The sequence below is a fragment of the Notamacropus eugenii genome, chromosome 1 (genome assembly GCF_028372415.1).
Source record: "Notamacropus eugenii isolate mMacEug1 chromosome 1, mMacEug1.pri_v2, whole genome shotgun sequence".
Classification (NCBI taxonomy): Eukaryota; Metazoa; Chordata; class Mammalia; order Diprotodontia; family Macropodidae; genus Notamacropus; species Notamacropus eugenii.
This window is the reverse complement of record NC_092872.1, coordinates 466,389,164-466,411,750: the sequence shown is the minus strand read 5'-3', so window position 1 is coordinate 466,411,750 and position 22,587 is coordinate 466,389,164. Positions and strand designations below refer to the sequence as shown.

At 37.1% G+C, this 22,587-nt stretch overlaps 1 non-coding gene across 1 annotated transcript; it reads left to right on the top strand.

The window, feature by feature from the left end:
* Positions 1 to 10,522: 10,522 nt before the first annotated feature.
* LOC140521778 (U6 spliceosomal RNA) lies at positions 10,523 to 10,626 on the top strand. The gene has a single exon (XR_011973078.1). It is a non-coding gene; the product is annotated as a U6 spliceosomal RNA (small nuclear RNA).
* The last annotated feature ends 11,961 nt before the right edge of the window (positions 10,627 to 22,587 follow it).

The window sequence follows — 22,587 nt, the reverse complement described above, 5'->3', positions numbered from 1 at the left end:
TTTTTTGAATTGCAGAGTTCCAAGGTCTTTCCCAGCTTCTGACACTGTATGTTGCTTCCGCTTTTAACATTCTTTATTCCAAGGTCACTTCCACCTCTGACTTTCTGTGTTCTAAGATCCCTTCCAGCCCTGACATTCTAAAGTCCCTCTTAGCTCTGACATTCTGTTATTCTGTAAATGTAGCCATTATAACCATTTGCTTGAGAGGACTAAACAAGCCCCTGGGAATTACTTTCATAACTACATTTTTGAAAAGGTGGACAAATCTTAAGCTATATTCTTGCTTTTCTGTTTGTTTGTCCGTATCTTCTTCTCTCCTCCCATCCCCCTTTCCCTGTTATGTGCAAATGGATCATTTTGTATGTGAGCTAATAGTCTTCCATTTGAACAGTTCCATAAAAATTTTCTGAAACCAAATCAAATGAAACCCAACCCATAAAATACAGGGGGAAAGTGCTCTTTGGACTTGAAAAGGTTATAGACTACTGCAGGGGTTGCTAGCGACATTCAATAGCATTCGAAGCTGGGTTTTTAATTTAGTTTTTCTATTTACCCCTTAGAAGCTACTCACTGCTCAACGGCTAATGCATTTCCAACTGAAATTTTGTAAATTATATTGGGCAACATTCTCAGCGAGAATAGATTGTGCAAGCACTAGTAATGGCTTCCTGCTGCTGCCTCTGGCAATCTGGGGCTCTTTTCAAAGTTGTGTGTGTGTGTGTCTGTGTGTTGTGTGTGTCTGTGTCTCTGTGAATGTGTGTGTGAGTGAATGTATGTGTATATGTATGTGTGTGAATGTGTGTGTGTGTGCTTGAACACCAGGCACTCACATATTAAAGAAATCTTGTTATCTCTTTGACGATAGGAACTGATCAGAGTCTAGCTACTAATTCATGTCAGCTGTCCCAATTTCCCTAGAAGCTTGGGAGCCTTCATTGCTCCATCACTGTTTCCTCAAGGTATCACCTGTTGTGTGTCCCTTATCCTTTTCCCTCTTGAAAGAGGGAAGGATTCTTGAGACCATTCCCTTTCCTCCTCTCATTGACGGTGCTGCTTTTTTTTCTGAATCATAAATCACAGAGTGGCAGAATCAGAGGAAATCTTAGAGATTATCTAATGTCTTCATTTTCCTGATAAGGCCACTGAGACTGAGGTTATAATGAAATGAATTTCTTAAGGTTACACAGGTGTGAAGTAAATAAAAGAAGCTGAGTTTTGAGCCCAGGGCCTCTGATTCCAAATCTAGTTCTCTTTCCACACATTCCTTTTTTTAAATTACATTTTATTTTTTTTCAGTGAACAGAGATCTATTTTCTTCCCATCCTGCCTCCTCCAATTGGGGAAAAGAAAAAGAAAAACATAACCTTTGCAAGAAATATGCGTAGTTAAGCAAAACAGATTCTTATGTCGGCCATGTCTAAACTATCTATGTCTCAATCCATACACTATGTTCATCATGTCTCTATCAGGGAGATAGGTCACATTAGAATTTTCTCTCCCATTATGGAATAGGGTATGTAGAAGAGCTTGAAGAAAAGGAATGACCTGTTTGTTCATGGTGGGTGATGGGTGGAGATGGAGAATAAAGTGGAGCTATCATTCCTTGTGTTAAGGTTTTGTTCCCATCCTTCTTTCTAACTCTTCCAAACTTCCTCTGGAGATGGGGAGCAGGGAGCAGGGAGGAAGGGTCAGGGCAGCTTTGAGCCCTGTGGGTGTGTGACCACAAAGAAAACATTGCCTCCTCCTTGGTATCTTTGAGCCCAGAGGAATATAACAGAGTGTGGTTTGGGGGCTGACCACAAAAGAAACAGCCTCTCAAGCTGCACTTGGTCTGAACTTGAGGGGATGTGGTGGTATAAACCTCTGTGTGGCCTCTTTCACTTTTCATCTCAGCTGTTTCCTGTAATTCCTCTACGGAGTCCCTTCCAGGGAAAAAGGGAAGGGAAGAAAATTGCTTGATTGTGGAAGTGTGGATTCCTTCCTTCCTTCCTTCCTTCCTTCCTTCCTTCCTTCCTTCCTTCCTTCCTTCCTTCCTTCCTTCCTTCCTTCCTTCCTTCCTTCCCTTCCTTTCCCTTCTCTTCTCTTTTTCCTTTCCTTTCCTTTTCTTTCCCTTTTCTCTTTCCCTCCCTTCCCTTCCTTTGTCTTTTTCCTTCCCTTTTTCCTTCCATTCTCTTCCCTTCTCTTTCCTTCCCTTCCCTTCCTATCATCCTTGGTACCCTCCTCACCAAGATTAGTATTGATGATTATCTTTTGCTAGCAGCTATGCAAGCAGTTGCAGGGGCAAAAGACCAGAATTATTGTTTGAGCAAACTTTTCACTGCCTTAGAGAGTCAGGAGGAATTACTCATAAACACTGGAACTTTTTCAGCTAGGAGAGAAACTTTGGCAGTGTCTTTTGAGACTTTCAAGATGATGTAGAAGGTTAGCCCTACTTGGTCCTGGCTGGCTTCTCCCCAGTTCAGTTGGAATTGAGACAAAGCAGTGTGGTGTCCCAAACATTAGCTTTGACATAAAGGGACCTGGATTCAAATTCCACCTTTGGCATTTTACTACCAGAGTGACTTTGCATACTACTTACCCAGATTAATTTTTTTATTAGATAAAAAGGGCCATTCCTTGGATCATTACTTACCCTGAATCACTTGCCTCAGTCAAAGTGAGAACTCAGAAAGACCTCTGCTTAAAAAGGCCAAGGTCTCCCACTGCATCCAGAGACATCTATAGTCTCCTGATCTATATTTTGCCACTGGACCTAGATGACTTTGGAGGAGAAATGAGGCTGGTAACCTTGCACAGCCCTCCCTCCATTAAATCCAATTCTCTTGCAAGTCATGGCATTGTCTTCCATGTAATGGTCCTCTTCAAGAGTGAAAGACAAACAAGAAAGACAGCAATAACTGCATAAGTCACTTTCTCTCTTTGGACCTCAGTTTCTTCATCTCTTAAATGAAGAAGGCAGGTGCTGGCCTATATGATTTCTAAAGTCTCTCCCAGCTCTAAATCCTGTGAATCCAAGTAGCTACATTTATTGGGTTGGAAAAAAACTAATATTATATGGTTAAAAGACAAAAGGAAGACTTGGGGCTAAAATAAAATATGTCCTAAAACATGGATTGGCATCTACATAGGCATTCCCAGTGAAGGCTTTATTAACCTCCCTGGATAGTAATACAAAGTAAGTGCCAGTCAATCTAGACATATCTTCTCTCATGTGAATAGATGAAACTGCCAGGATATTCCTCTTCATAACAGAATTCTTCCTCTGCTTACTAGGACTTCCTATGTTAGCCAGCTCAGGATTTGGAATTTCTTTTTGAGAAAATACCAGCTCAAAGAACAGATTCAGGTCATTTCTTAGACAAAGAACTGAAACATCATTTGCTAGAGGGACCCACAAGTGAAATCCTCCTTAATAATATCATTATTAGGTTTAAGCCTCATCAAAAGTAATTGGCTTTCCCCCCCTTCTCTTACATTTCTTCTGTATCCCACTGCTGCTTTCTTCCAGAGGCTGAAGTTGGGTTGCTAAGCAATCATTGTATGTAAGTTCAATTCATCCAGTGCTTACTATATATCCCACTGTATTTCCAGTCCTGTAGTAGGCATTCAAGCTGTACAGAAAGATATGCTATCATCCTTGTTCTCAGAAAGCTTATGGTCCATCTGGAAAGCATTAAGACCCTTTACCTTAGTGGTAATATTTTCCCTTAATTTTGTAAAACCTAGAATTCTATGTGCCTATGCCATGGTAGCTAATGTAGTTTCCTACATCTCCCTGGTGAGAATCTTTCTAGCTAATCCTCATTCTGAAGATAAAGTCTCAATTCATGTATTAATGATAGTTTTGTTAGGAAGGGAACAATTTAACCAAACTTTACAAGGAATCATGTGTAGTAATGTGGGGTTGTGGGTTTGGGGTTTTATTGTTGTTGTTTTGTTTGGTTTTGGGAAGGGGAACAGGTTTACCAAGATGATAATTCTTAAATAAACTTGTGTTGGAGACTAAGAGAAGAAGGTCATTGAATTACATATAACCAGGATGATTTTCTGATGACTGATGGCTGTGAGCAGTAGAATGGAGGGGTAATATTCTTGGCAGAAATCCCAGGCTGTCAGATTAAGGGAATTAGAGAATATTGTGGTCTGGTCATGAAGTGGCACTTCAAAGACATCCTTTATCTTCAATATATGTTTCATGATATCTATCTATCTATTATATATCCTTCTACCTACTGTCTATCTTTCTATCTACTACCTACCTATTTGTCTTTCTATTGTCTATCTACTAGTTGTCTCTATTTTTCTAACCACTTGTCTAACATCTCTCTTTCTATATATCTATATTCTACCGGTCCGTCTATGTCATACATTTTCAACAGATACTGGCCTACTTGCTGGTCAGTCCACTTGGCCCTTACACAACATTCCATTCCCTTTCCTCTGTACCTTTGTATTGTCCCTTTTATTTTTCCTCCCTGAATCTCATTAAAGTTCAGTTCAAGTCCCACTCAATTCAAGAGGTCTTTCCTAATTCTCCCAGTTGCTAGTATTTCCTCACTCTAAATCTCTGTGTATTGGTTTTGTGTATATACTGTATTTACTTATCTGTGAACATGGTGTACCCTCTCCCATGGTAAAATATAAACTCCTTGAGGGTAGGGATGATTTCATTTTTGTTTTTATATCCCCAGCACTGATCATAATGCCTTACACTTAGTAAGTGTTTAATAAATGTTTATTGATTGACTAATATAAGGACTAGGAAAGAGGTCAGCAGAGAGTTTGGGCAAGAGAGGTAGATTTGAGAACTGTCAGCAGAGAGATAGTAATTAAACCTATGGGAGCTCATGAGATCACCAAATGAAATAGTATAGAGGGAGAAGAGAAGAGGGACAAAAAAGTTCCAGGCACTAAAACCAGGGAGTGAGAAGTCAAAGAAAAAAAACTGAAGAACAACATTTCTAATTAATATCAATGCAAAAATATTAAATAAATATAAGTAAAAGGTCTATAGAAGCATGTACATTATACAAACGTTTGATCAGGGAGAATTTATACCAGAAATGCAGAGCTGGTTCAATATTAGAAAAACCATAAACACAAAAGACCATCTTAACCACAAATACAATAGAAATAATATCATTCTATCAAAAGATACACAAAAAGTTCTTGACAAAATAGGAGACTTTTTAAAGTAAAAAGTTCTAGAAAACATAGGAATAAATGGATGTTTTCTTAATATTGTAAACTGTATTTATATAAAATTAAGAGCTAGAATTATCTTTAATGGAGAATCAGTAGAGGCCTTTCTAAAAAATAATAAAAGTAGCTAAAACCTATATAGCACTTAATATATTCCAGGCACTGTACTAATCTCTTTACAATTACTATCTCATTTGATCCTCACTCTGTGACAAGTCTGCTGTAACAAAGTAAAACAATTAACTTTGTTAATGAATAATTTAATTTAAATTTACAGTGACCTCATCTGAACATGCCTATTCAAGGGTGGGGAACCTGCAAACTCAAGTCTGTATGTGGTCTCTAGGCCAAAGGCTCCCCACCCATGGTGCATTATTCCACATCTGTAACACTCTTCCCAATATCTCTACTTTTTTTTTTTTAATGAAGAGAAATATATTGTCTCTCCTCATCTCTCATCTCATTGGGGGAAAAGTGAGAAAAACAAATTACTTGTAACAAATACATGTAGTCAAGCAAAGCAGATTTTTGCATTGGCTATGCACAATATGTGTATATATATATGTGGGTGTATAAAGTACATATATACACCCACATATGTATATATGTGAATATATATATGTATAAATACCATTCTGAACCCTAAATCTGTCTCCTTTCTTTCAGGAGGTGGATAATATGTTATATTATTCATCCTTCCAATCATAGTCATCTTATTGGTCATAGTTTTTACAATTTTCAAAGTCATTTGTCTTTACAATAGTGTTACAATCATCCACTTCTGCTGTTAATCCACTTTAGTGTCCACCTGGCACTCCACTCTCACCAGGGGCTTCAAGAAGCAAATAGCATTCACATCAGCCACACCTGGGTAGAACCATCTTGACAGATGACCTAGAACAGGTTAAGGGTAACCAACAGGGCTCAAACCCATCTGTCAGTTAAGTGGATGTCTACCACAAGCATGTGAAGACTTAGGGCAGATGAGAACAATTTGTTCCAATGGCTATGAAAATAGCTGAAACAGGTACTGTGGAGAGCTGAGAGGTTGGTCTGATATTGAAGCCATCAAGGTCATCTCCTGCATCACCAGTCATTTTGACTTTTGCCGGAGGCTGGATTTTGATGACACTGAAAGAAAGAGTGAAACTGACAACTTTGTCCAACTCTGCCTCACTTCAATTCACACACAACTCAAAACATCACCCCATGATGTCATCGGTCCTCTTCAAAAACAAAGGACGAACAACAACAACATTGTTGTTATTGTATAAAAAGTTCTTGGTTCAGCTCAATTCATTCTTTTTACATTTACAAAAGCTTTCAAAACTGTTTGTTTTTATATTGATGTTACAGTACAAATTATTCTTCTGGTTCTGCTTACTTCACTCTGCATCAATTCATGTTTTTTTCTATTTTTTAAAAATAAACTATCTTCTCATTTCTTACAGCATAATAATAATTCATCACATTTACATGCTGCAATTTATTCAACTATTTCTCAGTTGAAAGCTTAGCATTGCCAGATCTCAAACTATACGTATTACAAAGCAGAAATTCTCAGAATAATTTGGAACTAGTTAGGAAAAAATAGAGACATTGATCAGTGGAACAGATTAGCTACAACATACAAATGTAAATATATTTAGTACCCTAGTAGGTCATAAACAGAGCTATTGGAAAATTGTAGATATTTGACAAAATTTTGGTATGAAACTTAGACCAAAATGACAAGAAATAATAATTTCAGTGTATGATAGCATGATATAAATAAATTCAGAATATAATCAGCTTTCTATACATTATCAATAAAATTCAGAAAAAGCTATTAGTAAGGGAGTTCTACTCAAACATCTTCCCAAGTATATAAAATATTTGAGAGTTCATATGCCAAAACATGTACATGAATTATGCGAATACAAAAACTAAATACTCTTCACAGAAATAAAGACAAGTAATTAGAGAGGAATTAATTGTTCATGTTTGGGCCATGTTAATGCAACAAAAATGATGATGCACCTAAATTAATATACTTATTCAGTACTATACCAAACTACTAAATTATTACCTTATGAAACTATATAAAATCATAATAAAATTCATCTGGAGAAATAAAAGCTTAATAATTTTCAGAGAAATAATGAGAAAAATTGGAAGGAAGAAGGCCTAACAGTACCAGATTTCTATTCTAATAATGTTGCTGTTGTTTAGTCATTTCAGGCATGTCTGACTCTTCATGATCCCATTTGGGATTTTCTTGGCAAAGATGCTTGAATGGCTTGCCATTTCCTTCTCCATAATTAATGGTTACATGGTGCTTACTATATGCCAGGCACTGCACTAAGTGCTTTACTATTATCTCATGTGATCCTTTCAACAATCCTAGGAGGTGGGTGCTATTATTATGCTCATTTTACAGATGAGGAAACCTGGGTAAACATAAGTTAAGTGACTTGCCCAGGGTCACACAAATCGTTGGAGTCTGAGGCCAGATGTGAACTCAGGGATTCCTGACTCCAGGCCTGGTTATTCTATAGACTGTGCTACTTAGCCAGCTTGTAGCTAATTCTACAAATCAGTAATCATCAAAACTATTTGATATTGTTCAAAAAAATTGGAAAAGATGATCAGTGGAACAAATTAAGAGTACAAGATCTAGAAGCAAGCACATAATATCTTAATGTTTGATAAAGGCAAGAATACAAGCTCCTAGGGTAAGGAATCACTATTCAACAAAAACTCTTGGGGAAACTGGACAACAATCACAGAGAAATTAGACTTAAATCAACATTTTATATTGTAAAACACAATAAATTTCAAATGAAAACATGATTAAAATATAAAAGGTCATATCACAAATAAGTTAGAGGAGAATTGGAGATACCTTTCATAACTGAAGACTGGAGAAGAGTTCTTACCAAGCAAGAGTTAGAGAAGATGACAGGAGATAAACTGGAATACTAAGTTGAAGGTCTACAGAGCTGTTGTGCTGACCTCATTGTTGTGTGCCTGTGAAACCTGGACAGTCTACCAGCACCATGCCAGGTAACTGCATAGCTTCCATTTTAACTGTCTTAGGAAGATTCTAAAGATCCCCTGGCAAGATAAGGTACCAGACATTGAGGTTCTTACTTGAACTAAACTGCCAAGCATTGAAACTCTGCTTCAGATAGCACAACTCAGATGGTCTGGTCATGTTGTTCGAATGCAAAATGTATGCCTCCCAAAAAGACTATTTTATGGAGAACTTGCATGGGGCAGGTGATCACATGGTGGTCAGAAGAAGTGATACAAGGATACTCTCAAGGTCTCTCTTAAGAACTTTGGGATTGATTATGTGATATGGGAGACACACTGGTACAAGACTGCTCAGCATGATGTGCCTACATCAGAGAAGGTGCTGTACTCTATGAGCAAAGCAGAATTGAAACAGCTCAAAGGAAATGCAGGACATGCAAATTTAGAGAATCCACCTGAAATGTTCACAAGAACTATTTGTGCCCCACCTGTGGTAGAGCCTTCCAAGCTCATATTGGTCTGATCAGCCACAGTTGGACACACTGAAATTGACTCTAGCATAGTGACATCATTTTGGTCCTTTTTGAGAGCAAAGGACAACAAACCAACCAACCAATAAGAGACACTAATTTTCAAAATTCTGTTTTCCCCTCAAACCCATTAGATTAGCAAGATTGACAAATAAGGAAAACTACAACTGTTGGAGAGGCTATTGGAGAAGAGACACACTCATAATAGTCCACAGCATTGTGAATGGGTCCAACCATTCTAGAAAGTAACTTGCAGCCTTTCCCTTCAAAAGTCACTCAACAGTACATACCCTTGAACCCATTGATACTACTATGTGATCTATACCCCAAAGAGTTATGAGAAAGAAAGGACCTATATCTACGCAAATATTCGACATATAGGTAGCACAGTAGATAGAGAAGTAGTCCTGGGGACAGGAAGACTTCAGTTCAAATGCAGCCCTAGACATTTACCAGTTGTGTGACCCTGGCAAATCATTTGATAGCTTTTTTTCTCAGTTTCTTCATCTATAAAATGGGGGTAAAATTGCACCTACCTCTCAGGGTTGTTGTAAGGATCAAATGGGATAATGTATGTAAAGCACCTTTGTAAAACAAAGTGCTATATAAATATTATTATCAAAGCAATATTTTTTGTTGCAGCAAAGAGCTGGAAACAAAGTAAGTGTTCATCAATTATGGAAAAAATGTTACAATTGTGAATTCCTTCTGGTTTTTTTTTTTCTGTCAAGGAGAATGATCTTTGGGTTGAAAATGGCAGAATAAAATGATTAGTAGAGACTTAAAACCTAAGATAAGTGGGGAGACAGCAAAAAAGTGCCAAGCTACAATTAATGATTTCAAAGTCACCACGACTACAAGAGCAAGATCCAAGGATGCTAAGGGAATGAATAAAATTACTTGTGACTTGCTATCAGTGCTCTTTGAATACTCTTAAAGAATAAGAGTAGAGCTGTAGGATCAGAGAAGCATAGAAAGAGACAGAGAGACAAAGACACAGAGAGATTCAGAGACAGAGGAGAGTGCAACCTTCAAGCTGTTATAGACTAATAAGCCTGAATTTGATTCCTGGACAAATTCTAGCATATTATTATAGAAATGGTTAGGGAATCTCTAGAAAATGAAGTGGTGATCACAAAGAACCAGAACAAATCATGCTAGACTAACTTCTTTCCTTTTTTTTGACAAAATGATTCGCCTAGCATATCAGGGAAATGATATGTATAGAAATTATCTAAATTTCAGCAACACTTTTGACAAAATTTCTCATGTTACTCTTATGGACAAGATGGAGAAATGTAGACTGGATAACACTACATTTAAGTGGATTTGGAACTGGTTAAATGGGTGAGCCTAAAGATTAGTCATTAATATATCCACATCAATTGTGTAAGAAGTTCTCTAGTGTAGTGACCCAAGGATTTGTCTTTGATCTTGTTCAGATTAACATTTTTATCAATAATTTGGACAAAGGCATAGGTCTGTCTATTAAACTTCCATATTGCACAAAGATGGGAGGTATAGCATCCATACTGGATGACAAGGTTGGTATCTAAAAAGAGTGCAGTAGGTGAACGCCTTGGGTAAAATATAATAGTATGAACTTTAATAGACATAAATGAAAAGTCTTATACTTGGGTTCAAAATCAATGCCTCAAGTATAAGAGTGAGGAATCCGTGAATCTATTTAGCAATTCACCTGAAAAAATCTGGATATTTTAGTGGACTGCAAGTTCAATGTATCAGCAATGTGATAAAGATGCCACAAAAGTGTGCTTGCTTTGGAAGCACATATAGTAAAACTGGAATGATACCAAGATTAGCATGACTCCTGGACGTGGATGATATACAAATTTGTGAAGTTTCCCATATTTTTTTAATGTGGCAAAGAATTGAAAATGGAGGGAATGCTCATCAGTTGAGGAATGAGTGAACAAGTTGTATATAATTGTAATGGAATTTCATTGTAGTATAAGAAATCACAAGCAGAATAATTTCAGAAAAACTTGAAAAAACTTACATGAACTGATGCAAAGTGAAATGAGCAGAACCAGGGGAACATTATACACAGTAACAGCAATATTGTATGATGATCAGCTGTAAAGAACTTAGCTATTTTCTGTAATACAATGATCCAAGACAAATCCAAAGGGCTCATGATGAAAAATGCTGTCCACCTCCAGAAAAAGAATTGATGGAGTCTGAATGCATACTATTTAACTTTATTTTTTCATGTCTTTTTTGTTCTGTGTTTTCTTTTACAACATGACTAATATAGAAATAATATGATTGCACATGTATAACCTATATCAAACTGCTTACCATATCAGGGAGAGGGCAGGTTAGAGAGGGAAGGAGAGAGAATTTAGAATTCAATTTAAAAAAATTAGTGTAAAAATGTTTTTACATAATGTATGCCAATCAATTTGACAATTTAAGTGAAATGCCTGAATATTTATAGAAAATATAAATTGTCCAGATTCACAGAAGAGGAAATAAAATGTTTCACCCTAATTTCAGAAAGAAAGAAATTGAATAAACTATCAATGAACTCCCAAAGAAAAAATCTCCGGCCAGATGGATTTAAAAATGAACTCTACCAAACATTTAAAGAACAATTAGTTCCAGAACCATGTAAACTATTCTGAAAAATAAACAAAGAAGAAGTCCTGCCAAATTCTTTTTATGATTCACATATGGTGCTGATGCCTAAACTGGGAAAAGCCAAAACAGAGAAAGAAAATTATAGACCAATTTCCTAATGAATATAGATGCAAAAATTTTAAATAAAATATTAGCAAAAAGATTATAGGAACTTATTACAAGGATAACACACTATGGTGGTATTTATACCAGGAATGTAGAGCTGGTTCAATATTAGAAAAACTATCAGCATGATTGACCATATGAATAACAAAATTAAAAGAAATCATATAGTTATCTTGATAGATGCAGAAAAAGCTTTTGACAAAATACAACACCCATTCCTATTAAAAACACTAGAGAGCATATGAATAAATGGAGCTTTCCTTAAAATGATAAGTAGCATCTATCTGAAATTATCCATAAACACTGTATGTAATGAGGATAAGCTAGAAGCATTTCCAATAAAATCAAGGTGAAGCAAGGATGTCCATTCTTACCACTATTATTCAATATTGTACTAAAAAATGTTAGCTTTAGCAACAAAAGAAGAAAAGGAAATTGAAGGAATTAGAAGAGACAAAGAAGAAACAAAGCTATCACTCTTAGCAGATGATATGTTGACATATTCTTAGAGAGTCCTGGAGAATCAACTAAAATTTTACTTGAAATAATTAACAAATTCAGCAAAGTTGCAGGATATAAAATAAATCATGGGTATTTCTATATACTACCAACAAAGCCCAGCAGCAAGAGATAGGAAGAGAAATTCCATTTAAAGGAATTATAGACAATTTGAAATATTTGGGAATTTACCTGCCAAGAGAAGTTCAGGAACTATATGAACACAATTACAAAACACATTTCATACAAATAAAATCATATCTAAATAACTGAAAAAATATCAGTTGCTCATGGATAGCCAAGCTAACATAATAAAAATGACAATTCTACCTAAATTAATTTACTTATTCAGTGCCATACCAATCAAACTACCAAAAATTATTTTATAGAGATAGAAAAAAAATAATGAAATACATCTGGAAGAACAAAAGGTCCAGAATATCAAGAGAATTAATGAAAAGAAATTCAGGGGAAGTTGGCCTAGCCATACCAGATAAGAAACTATATTATAAAGCAGCAATCATCAACACTACTTGATACTACTGGTTAAGAAATAAAATGGTGGATCACTGGAATAGGTTAGATTAGGTATACAACACATAGTTAGTCAATGACTATAATAAGCTACTGTTTGATCAACCCAGAGACTCCAGCTTCTGGGATAAGAGCTCACCATTCAAAAACTGCTGGGTAAACCGACTAGGGATAGACCAACATGTTACACCATACACCAGGATAAGGTCAAAATGGGTATACCCAATTTAGACATAAAAGGTGATACTTTAAGCACATTAGGAGAGCAAGGAATAAAGATATAAATACATACTTATATGTAATAAATATACATTTATATAATACATATATATATATATACATATATATAGTTTAACCTGTCAGATATATGGAGAGAGGAAGAATTTGTGACTAAATAAGAGATAGAAATCATTATGAAATGCAAAATGGATAGTTTTGATTTTATTAAATTAAAAAAGGTTTTGCACAAACAAAACCAATGCAACCAAGATTAGAAGGTAAACAGAGTCATATGAAAAAATGCCCTAAATCACTATTGATTAGAGAAATGCAAATCAAAACAACTCTGAGGTACCACATCATGTTTATCAAATTGGCTAACCTGACAAAACAGGAAGATGATAAATGTTGGAGGAGATGTGGGAAAACTGGAATGCTAATGCATTATTGGTAGAGTCATGAACTGATCCAACCATTCTGGAGAGCAATCTGGAACTACGTATGGACAAAGGACTATAGCATACCCTTTGATTCAACAATACCTCTTCTAGGTCTGTATCCCAAAGATGTCATAAAAATTGGAAAAACACCCACATGTACAAAAATATTTAAAGCAGTTCTTTTTGTGATGGCCAGGAATTGGGGGTATGCCCATTAATTCAGAAAAACCTGGACTTACATGAACTGATGCTGAGTGAAGTGAAAAGAACCAAGAGAACACTGTACACAGTAACAGCAACATTGTGCAATGACCAACTTTGATAGACAGCTTTTCTGAGCAATACAAAACAATTCCAAAAGACTCAAGATGGAAAATGCTATCCACATCCAGAGAAAGAACTGTGGAGTTTGAATACATATCAAAGCATACTATTTTGTCTTTTTTTAAATTTGTTTTTTTTTTCTTTCTTGTGGTTTTTCCTTTTTGTTCTGATTCTTCTTTCACACATAACTAATGTGGAAATATGTTTATCATACATGTATAGCTTATATCAGATTGGATGCCATCTTGGGGAAGAGGAAGGGAAAGGAGGGGAGAAATTTTAGAACTCAAAATCTTATAAAAGTGAATATTGCAAACTAAAAACAAATAAATAAATGTTTTAACGTAATTGGGGAAAACAAAAAAAAGAAATTTACAGTCCAGAAGGAGTGTAAAAAGTAGACAATAGTTTAATAAAAATTTGAATATGAAAAAAGAAACCACAAAAGCTAGTGAATTTCAATGCAATTTAATGTACTGATTGCACTTAATGTGATAAGAAAAGCAAAAGATCCAGGACTCTGGAGGCTATTTATTGTCTCACTGTACTTTGTTTTACTTCACTTACAAGTGAAGTATTGGGGGTTTTAGTTTCAGGTACTGAATTTTAGGAAGGACATGGAGGAGCTGAAGAGAATCCAGAGGAGGTCAACTCCTCTGGCAAAGAGTTTTTGAGATCACATCACATCAAGATTCATTGACAGAACTGGAAATGTTTAGCCTGGAAGAGAGAAGATCTAATGAGTTAATGATAACTGTCTTTGAGGATTTAAAGGACTGCCATTTTGGAAGATGGATTTAATTTGTTCTATTTATCCTACTGAGATAGATGTTGACTCCCTCTAAGGAAATATTTTATAACAATTAAGTTATCCAAATGTTTTAGACTGCCTCAGGAGTTTACTATGCTAAAGATTTTCAAGTGAAGACTGGATGACCACATGTTAGGGATGCTTTAGATGGAATTCTCGATACATATAAGTTGAATTTGATGGTTTCTTGAGGTCCTTCAAATTCTGAGATTCTGTGACTGCAAAATTATTCTGTTCTACTTTCCACATTCTTCTTTGTCTTCCTCTGAAGCTACATTTGGAAGCAAAATAAACCATGTGATCATATAACTTCCATGTATGCCTATTTGGTGCCCCCAAACTAGGGCTGCATCTCCTGGGACTCCAGTTTCATGCTGACATAGTCACTAGATACAATCACATGTGGCTTATTTGGATGTCTCACTGCCTCATCCACTGCATCTTGGGGTAGGATCATCGACTCATAGATTTAAAGGTAGGAGCTACCTGAGTATAGAGGTCACCTAGTCCAACATACTCATTTTACAGATGAGGTATCTGGGACTCTAAGAGGTCTTAGGTCACAGAGGTAACAAGTGGCAGAGCTATCACTGAATCCAAATGTGATCTTAGTAATTAACTCCAGACATGAAATAAAGTTGGGATTTTTCTAAATGATAGGTCAGCCTTTCAGAATAGAGCTATTTAAAAAAACTCAATCCTCCTAGAAATTAGAGGCCTTTAGTAAATGCTTACTGAATTGAATCCTTCCAGTAATTTGTTCTTGTAAGCTTCACTTTTCCATTTTCTTTCCCTTCCACATCCAACCAATTAATAATTCTCATTGTTTAGTTGCATCTGCCTGACTCTGTGACTCCTTTGGAGGTTTTCTTGGCAAAGATACAGGAGTGATTTGCCATTTCCATCTTCAGTTAATTTTATAGATGAGGAAACTGAGGCAAACAGGGTCAAGTGATTTGCCAAAGATCAGATAGATAGTAATTGTCTGAGTCTGTATTTGAAGCCTGGGAGATGAATCTTCCTGACTTTAGGCTGGGCACTCTATCCACTATACCATCTAGCTGCCCTAGCAAATCCAATTTATTCTACCTATACAACGTCTTTCATCTTTTATTTCCACTCCCAGGGCTGCCTCCTTAGAACTTCGTCACCCCTTGCCTAGATTGCCTAATTATTCCCTCTACTTTCCTTCTCTTTCCTTTCTCATCTGTCTGCACACAACTGTCCAAACAGGTTTTAACCACATCATTCTTCTCCTCAAGAAGCTTCAGTTGTCCTTTATTATACCTAGGATACAACACAAATTTAGCACCTTGTATCTCAAATTCTTCACAAGTGAGCTCCAGCCCACCTGTCCAGATTTAATGCACATCACTCTCCTTCAGGTGTAATATGTTCTAGCCACACTGACTTATTTGCTGTTCCCCAAACTCAGCATTCTTTTGTGAGAATGTGAGATTTTGTACATGCATGTGTGTGTATGTGTGTGTGTGTGCGTGTGTGTGTGTGTGAGAGAGAGATATTGCATGTGTGTGTGTGTGTGTGTGTGTGTGTGTGTTTTACAAACTGTCCCCTAAGTCTAGGATAAATTCCTCCACCTTTTAGAATCCTTGGCTTCCTTAAAGACTACTCAGCTGCCATCCCCCACAGAAGGCTTCTCTTGATCCCCTTTTTAGTGTTCTCTTCCTTCCCATGTCACATTATACTTACAAGTCCTATACTTCCAATAGAATCTAAATTGGTGGTGAGACCTATTTAATTTTTGTCTTTATATGCCAATACAATGCTTTGTACATAGTAGACGCTTAATAAATGATAAATTGAATTGAATTGTTAGACTAAAAGTCCTGGAGAAATGTCAGTATGCCTGGTATATTGAGGGGATACCCAGAGAGCTTTTGACTACATCTTTATTTGGGCAGGTGGATGGTGCAATGGATAGAATTCCTGGCTTGGAGTCAGGAGACATCTCCCTGAGTTCATATCTGACCTTAGACACTTACTAGCTGTGTGACCCTTGGAAAGTTACTTAACACTATTTGTCTCAGTTTCCTCATCTATCAAATGAGTTAGAGAAAGAAATGGAAAATCACTCCAGTATATTTGCTAACAACAACAAATATTTAAATGAAAGAAGAGTGCAGTGGAGGTTGACTTGGTCCATAGCAATCATCCCAAGGAGTATGTGTGCTCAAATGGGGTTGCAGAGAGTCAGATATTGCTGAAAATGGTGGAACAACAACGAACAACTTGCTGAATAATCCTATGTACAGAAGAGAATCATAGAGAAATTATTCTTCCAGAACCATATGGTTTCTCACCTATGAGGAGATAATTTCTAGTTGACTCCAGGTCCTTAGTACTTATTGGGATAGCTCCACATGTACTAGGAACTCATTTGGTACTAGTTTCTCTATGAGATGAGAAATTTGATTTTCCCTTTATTTTTATCTATTTTTTTCTTCACTAAGCTTTATCTCATTAGCTCTCCCCCCTTTTTTCCTTTTTGTTGGATTGGGATGGGTGCTTTGTAAGTACTATATAAGTATTTTATAGCTACTGTAAATACTTATTGATTAGCCTCTGATAAGTTTTATAAAATGTTTTTCATTTTGCATAATTTTATACTTGAGGATGACTGTGATCTCTTGGCCAGGAGGTGTGTGATAGTTTTGAGTGTTCTTTAAAGACAACTAACTGTGCCAGTGAGCATTCTGTAGACTCTTTAGTACAAGGAACTGTGGGAGGCACTTGTAGTGATAGTACATGAGCCTTCTCAGGATCTGAGGACTGGGAATATGGGCACATATTCAGAATGTTTCCTAATCAATTTGCTAAGGACAGCAAATATTTAACTGAAGGAAGAATGCAGTAGCGATCCATAGCAATCATCTCAAGGGATGTGAACCCAAAGCCCCCTGCAAACTACTCAGAACTCCAGGGATTTAGTGACTCAGCATTAGTGAGTGTTGGAGATGATGAACTTGTTGGCTTCTGTCCAGGTGGTAGCTCCTTGCTGAAGGACATGGGAGCTTTGAAATTATGAAGCAATCCTCTTATGCGCTGCCAAGGCAGAGGAACAGATGAGTCAGTGTATCTTTTGAAAGGAAAGAGAACTTCCACTTTGGTCTCTTTTATTAGGATTCCTCCATGTGGCAAGTAGCATGCTGTCTCTACACACTCCCTGTGGAAAGATGTTGGAATAGGCTGTGTTCTTTTTCTCCATGCATGATGGCAGATCCCACATGGAGCATGGTCTTACTTAAGAAAGTTTATAGGGGGCAGAGCCAAGATGGCAGAATAGAAAGACAGACCTGCTCTAGCTCTCCCCACATATCCCATAAAATACCTGTAAAAAATGACTCTAAACAAATTCTAGAGCAGCAGAAGCCACAACATGACAGAGTAAAGGAGATTTCCAGCCCAAGACAGCCTGGAAGGCCAACAGGAAAGGTCTATTGCACCAGGTTAGGAGTGGAGCCCAGCCCAGCCTTAGCTGTGCATCACATACAGGACTGGAGTAGGTTTCAGGGCACGGAATCGCAGGTAGCAACTGCAGTTCCCAGATTTCTGAACCAACAAATGTCACAGACAGTTTCAAAGGTCAGTAAGAAAGCTCTTTCACCTGGGAGAGAGGGGGGTGTGGTCAGGCCCCAGCCCCAGGGTGGCAGAAGCCACTGCAGCAGCAGCATCCACTTTTGGAGCCCTTAACCTAAAGACCCTGGGGGAATCCAGCAGTTGATCTGGGTCTCAGTTCTGAGTGGCGATCCTGGGGTGAGGAGGAGCACTGGCATGAGGCTCTGGAGAGGGAAACCTACTTGCAGATACTGGGCAGAAAATAGTGCTTGTGGTTGCTCCCAGACCAGAGCAGAGGCCAAGAGAGGAGTAAACTCCTCTCCCTTGATTGTGCCACCTTGGAGGAACTGAGAACTTAAGGTCCCTAGAGTATACCCTCCACCTGAAAAAGGTCTCAAAAGTCAAGTAACTGACTGGGAAAATGACCAAAAAAAGGGGGAAAAATAAGACTATAGAAGGTTACTTACTTGGTGAAAAGGTATTTTCTTCCATCCTTTTGGGGAGGAAGAACAAAGCATACATACTATCAGAGGGAAGACATCAAAGTCAAGGCTTCTACATCCAAAATCTCTCAAAAAGTATGCAATTGTCTCAGGTCACAGAAGAGCTCAAAAAGGATTTTGAAAATCAAGTAAGAGAGGTGGAGGGAAAAATGGGAAAAGAAATGAGAGTGATGCAAGAAAATCATGGAAAGCTAATCAACAGCTGGCTAAAGGAGACCCAAAAAAATGCTGAAGTAAAAAACACCTTTAAAAATAGACTAAAACAAATGGCAAAAGAGGTCCAAAAAGCCAATGAGGAGAAGATTGCTTTAAAAAGCAGAATTAGCCAAATGGAAAATGAGGTTCAAAAGCTCACTGAAGAAAATAGTTCTTTAAAAATTAGAATGGAGCAGATGGAAGCTAATGACTTGATGAGAAACCAAGAAATTATAAAACAAAACCAAAAGAATGAAAAAATAGAAGACAATGTGAAATATCTCCTTGGACAAACAACTGACCTGGAAAATAGATCCAGGACAGATAATCTAAAATGTATTGGTCTACCTGAAAACCATGATCAATAAAAGAGGCTAGACATCATCTTCCAAGAAATTATCAAGGAAAACTGCCCTATATTCTAGAATCAGTGGATAAAGTAGAAAAGGAAAGAATTCACCAATCACTTCCTGAAAGAGATCCCCAAAGGAAAACTCTTAGGAATATTTTATCCAAATTCCAGGATTCCCAGGTCAAGGAGAAAATATTATAAGTGGCCAGAAAGAAGCAATTCAAGTATTGTGAAAACACAGTCAGAATAGCAGAGGACTTAGCAGCTTCTACATTAAAGGATCAAAGGGCTTGGTACATGATATTCCAGAGGTCAACGGAGATAGGATTAAAACCAAGAATCACCTGTCCAGCAAAACTGAGTATAATACTTCAGGGGAAAATGGAATTTCAATGAAATGGAGGACTTCCAAGCATTCTTGTTGAAAGGACCAGAGCTGAATTGAAAATTTGACTTTAAAATACAAGAATCAAGAGAAACATGAAAAGGTAAACAGGAAAGAGAAGCCTTAAGGAACTCATTAAAATTGAACTGTTTATTTTCCAACATGGAAAGATGTTATTTGTAACTCATGAGACCTTTTTCAGTATTAGAGTAGTTAGAGGAAACATATATATGTAGGTGTATATGGGTATGTAAGTATGTGTATATTATATATGTGCAGGTATGTATGTGTGTATTGTATGTGTATATATATGTGTGTATATATGCATATATATACATACATTGACAGAGGGCACAGGGTGAGCTGAATATGAAGGAAGAATACCTAAAAAAGTAAAATTACTATTGAATGGAATGTACTAGGAGTAAGAGAAAGGGAGAGATAGAATGTAGCAAATCATCTCACGTACAAGAGGGAAGAAAGAGCTTTTACAATGAAGGGGAAAGGGAGGGGGTGATGAAACTAAATAATTGAGCCTTACTCTCATGAGATTTGGCCTAAGAAGGGAATAATACACACTCAGTTGGATATGGAAATCTATTTTACCCTGCAGGAAGACAAGGGGAAAGGGAATAGGAGAAGGAAGATAATAGAAGGGACAGCAAATTGGGGAAAGAGATAATCAGAAGCAAACACTATTGTGGGAGGACAGGTCAAGGGAAAGGATGGAATAAATGAAGGGCAGGATAGGACAGAGGGAAATGTGGTTAGTCTTTCACAACATAACTATTGTGGCAATGTTTTGCATTGTTACACATTTATGACCGATGCTGAATTGCTTGTTTTCTCAATGAGGGTGGGTGAGGAGGGAGGGAGAGAATATGGAACGCAAAGCTTTAAGAATGAATATTAAAAATTGTTTTAGCATGCAACTGGAAACTAAGATATACAGGCAATGGAGTATAGAAATCTATTTTGCCCTACGGAAAATAGAGGGGAAGGGGGATGGAAGAAGAATGGGTAATAGAAGGGAGGACAGACTGGAGGAAGGTGTGGATGAGGTGCATGCTGTCCTGGAGTGGGGGGTGGGGAGAGATGGGGAGAAAATTTTGAATTCAAATTCTTGTGGAAGTGAATGTTAAGAATGGAAAAATAAATAAATTATATATCATAAAAAAAGAAAGTTTATATCTGGTCCTTTAGCTGCATTTTCTACTCTATGTTTTCTTTCTTTTCTGGAATTGGTGAGCTAATATTAGCTTTAAGGTAGAAGAGTCTAGGCTCAGAGGTGACCTCATGAACTTGAGATGTTTGGAGGACCTGGATCCAAAGAGTGGAACAGACTAACAGTGGGGAAATTTTCTTCAACAAAGAGAGTGAAATTGGAAAGAATATTGGCCCAAACATGGCATTTTACTAGCAGACATGTATCAGGAGCTGTTTGGATACTACAGAGCCAAAGTGAAATGTAAAATGCTTAATCAGCAGCCCTGCAACCTGTTATATGTTCTTATGAGGTTTGAATGTTAGTTTCCAAACAGATTGCAACAATGGTTCTAAGTTGTCATTGAATAGTTTTGTTTTTTTTAAATTTTGCACTCTGAGTCTTTTAACATTTCTTTAATGTTTAATGACTTTTAATGTGTGTAAGAATAAAATACCTGTCCCATATCTGATTCATATTGTACAGTGAGTTCCTTTTTACTCCTCCCTTTGAGGATACTTAGGCATGAACCCAAAAAACTAAGCCTTAAGTAATTTTTTTGCCATGGAGGAAAGGTCAGCATTTAACAAGCCAAAGAGTATGAGAAAAGGGAGCCTATGCTCTCATTAGTGACTGTACTTTTCCAGGACTGAATCCAGTTGGACTGTATGCCTGGGTCCACAGGAGAGGGGTCCATTAGTGGAGAAGGAAGTGGCATAGAGCTCCAGCCCCCTGAAGTAGACACATATAAAAATAAGATCATTGTTTCAGAATTGAAGTGAACACTGTCAATCATCTAGTTCATTTTACAGATGAGGAAACTGAGGGGAAGTGTGATCCCACAGATAATAAGTAGTGGAGTCAACATTTGAGCTCAGGTCTTTTGATTTTTAATTGATTTTTTTTTTCCACAGATGCCATTCACACAATCACAATTAATTTACCTTACTGTAGATAGTGGTAGGGGCTGGATAGAACATCAGGTCTAGCGTCAGGAAAACCTAAGTTCAAATCTGGCCTCAGACACTTACAAGCTGTGTGATCCTGGGCAGATCACTTAACATTGTTTGCCTCAGTTTCCTCATCTGTAAAAATGAGTTGGAGAAGGAAATGGTAAAGCACTCCAATATCTTTGCAGAAGAAAACCTCAAATGGAATCACAACGAGTCAGATCCAACTGAACAACTACAGGTAGGGATAATACTCATTGAAGTTTGGAAAGACTAGGAATAGAGACTGGACTTTTGATTTTATTAATATTCAGAACTCTCAGTAAAGGCCACTCTCTCCACTAATGTGAGTTTTCACCCTCATCTGCCTCCTTCCTGAGGAACTTAATAGTCTGGAGCATGGAGAGTACAGCATCTGTGTGTCAGAATCAGGTCTTCAACTCAAATCATCCTAGTTTTGAGGCTGCCTCTCTGTTTTCTTTATTTGACTCAAAGGTTAAACACATAGCCCCCAGAGGCATGTAGTCTACAATACTTCAGAGTGCCTAATCAGATTAAAATGTACTTTGGAAATATTTAACAAAATAAAAAGAAATACAATAAAACATAGATAATATTATATTTTAAAACTAAATTAATATATGGACCATGGGAATCCTCATTTAAAATTTAGTGACTCTCATTTCTACCTTATTTTGCTCTCCCCCCACCGCCGTACATGATGCTGCCTTTATACATGAAATAAGTTTAAATTCTCTTAATGAGTTCAGAAGTGGTGGCAGTTTCCTCGTGAAGTTAACCTGCACCAAAACTCCTTTTTCCTTCATTTCAACTAGTCTGTTGAACTATTGATTTAGGACAATGAACACATCAGCCTGATGACTTCAACAGCAGAAGTTTTGCAGACAATCTGAGCTAAAAATTCAGCTTTATTTTCAAGCAAATCCCTTGTGAAGTCGAAATGAAGGGGAACTTTTCAAACTCCTTAATAGTTTCTCTGAGCCCTGCTCAGGGCCCTGGCTAAGGTGTTGGAAGCACACACGAGTATTTGGCAGGTAAAGTTACACCCAACAGGGA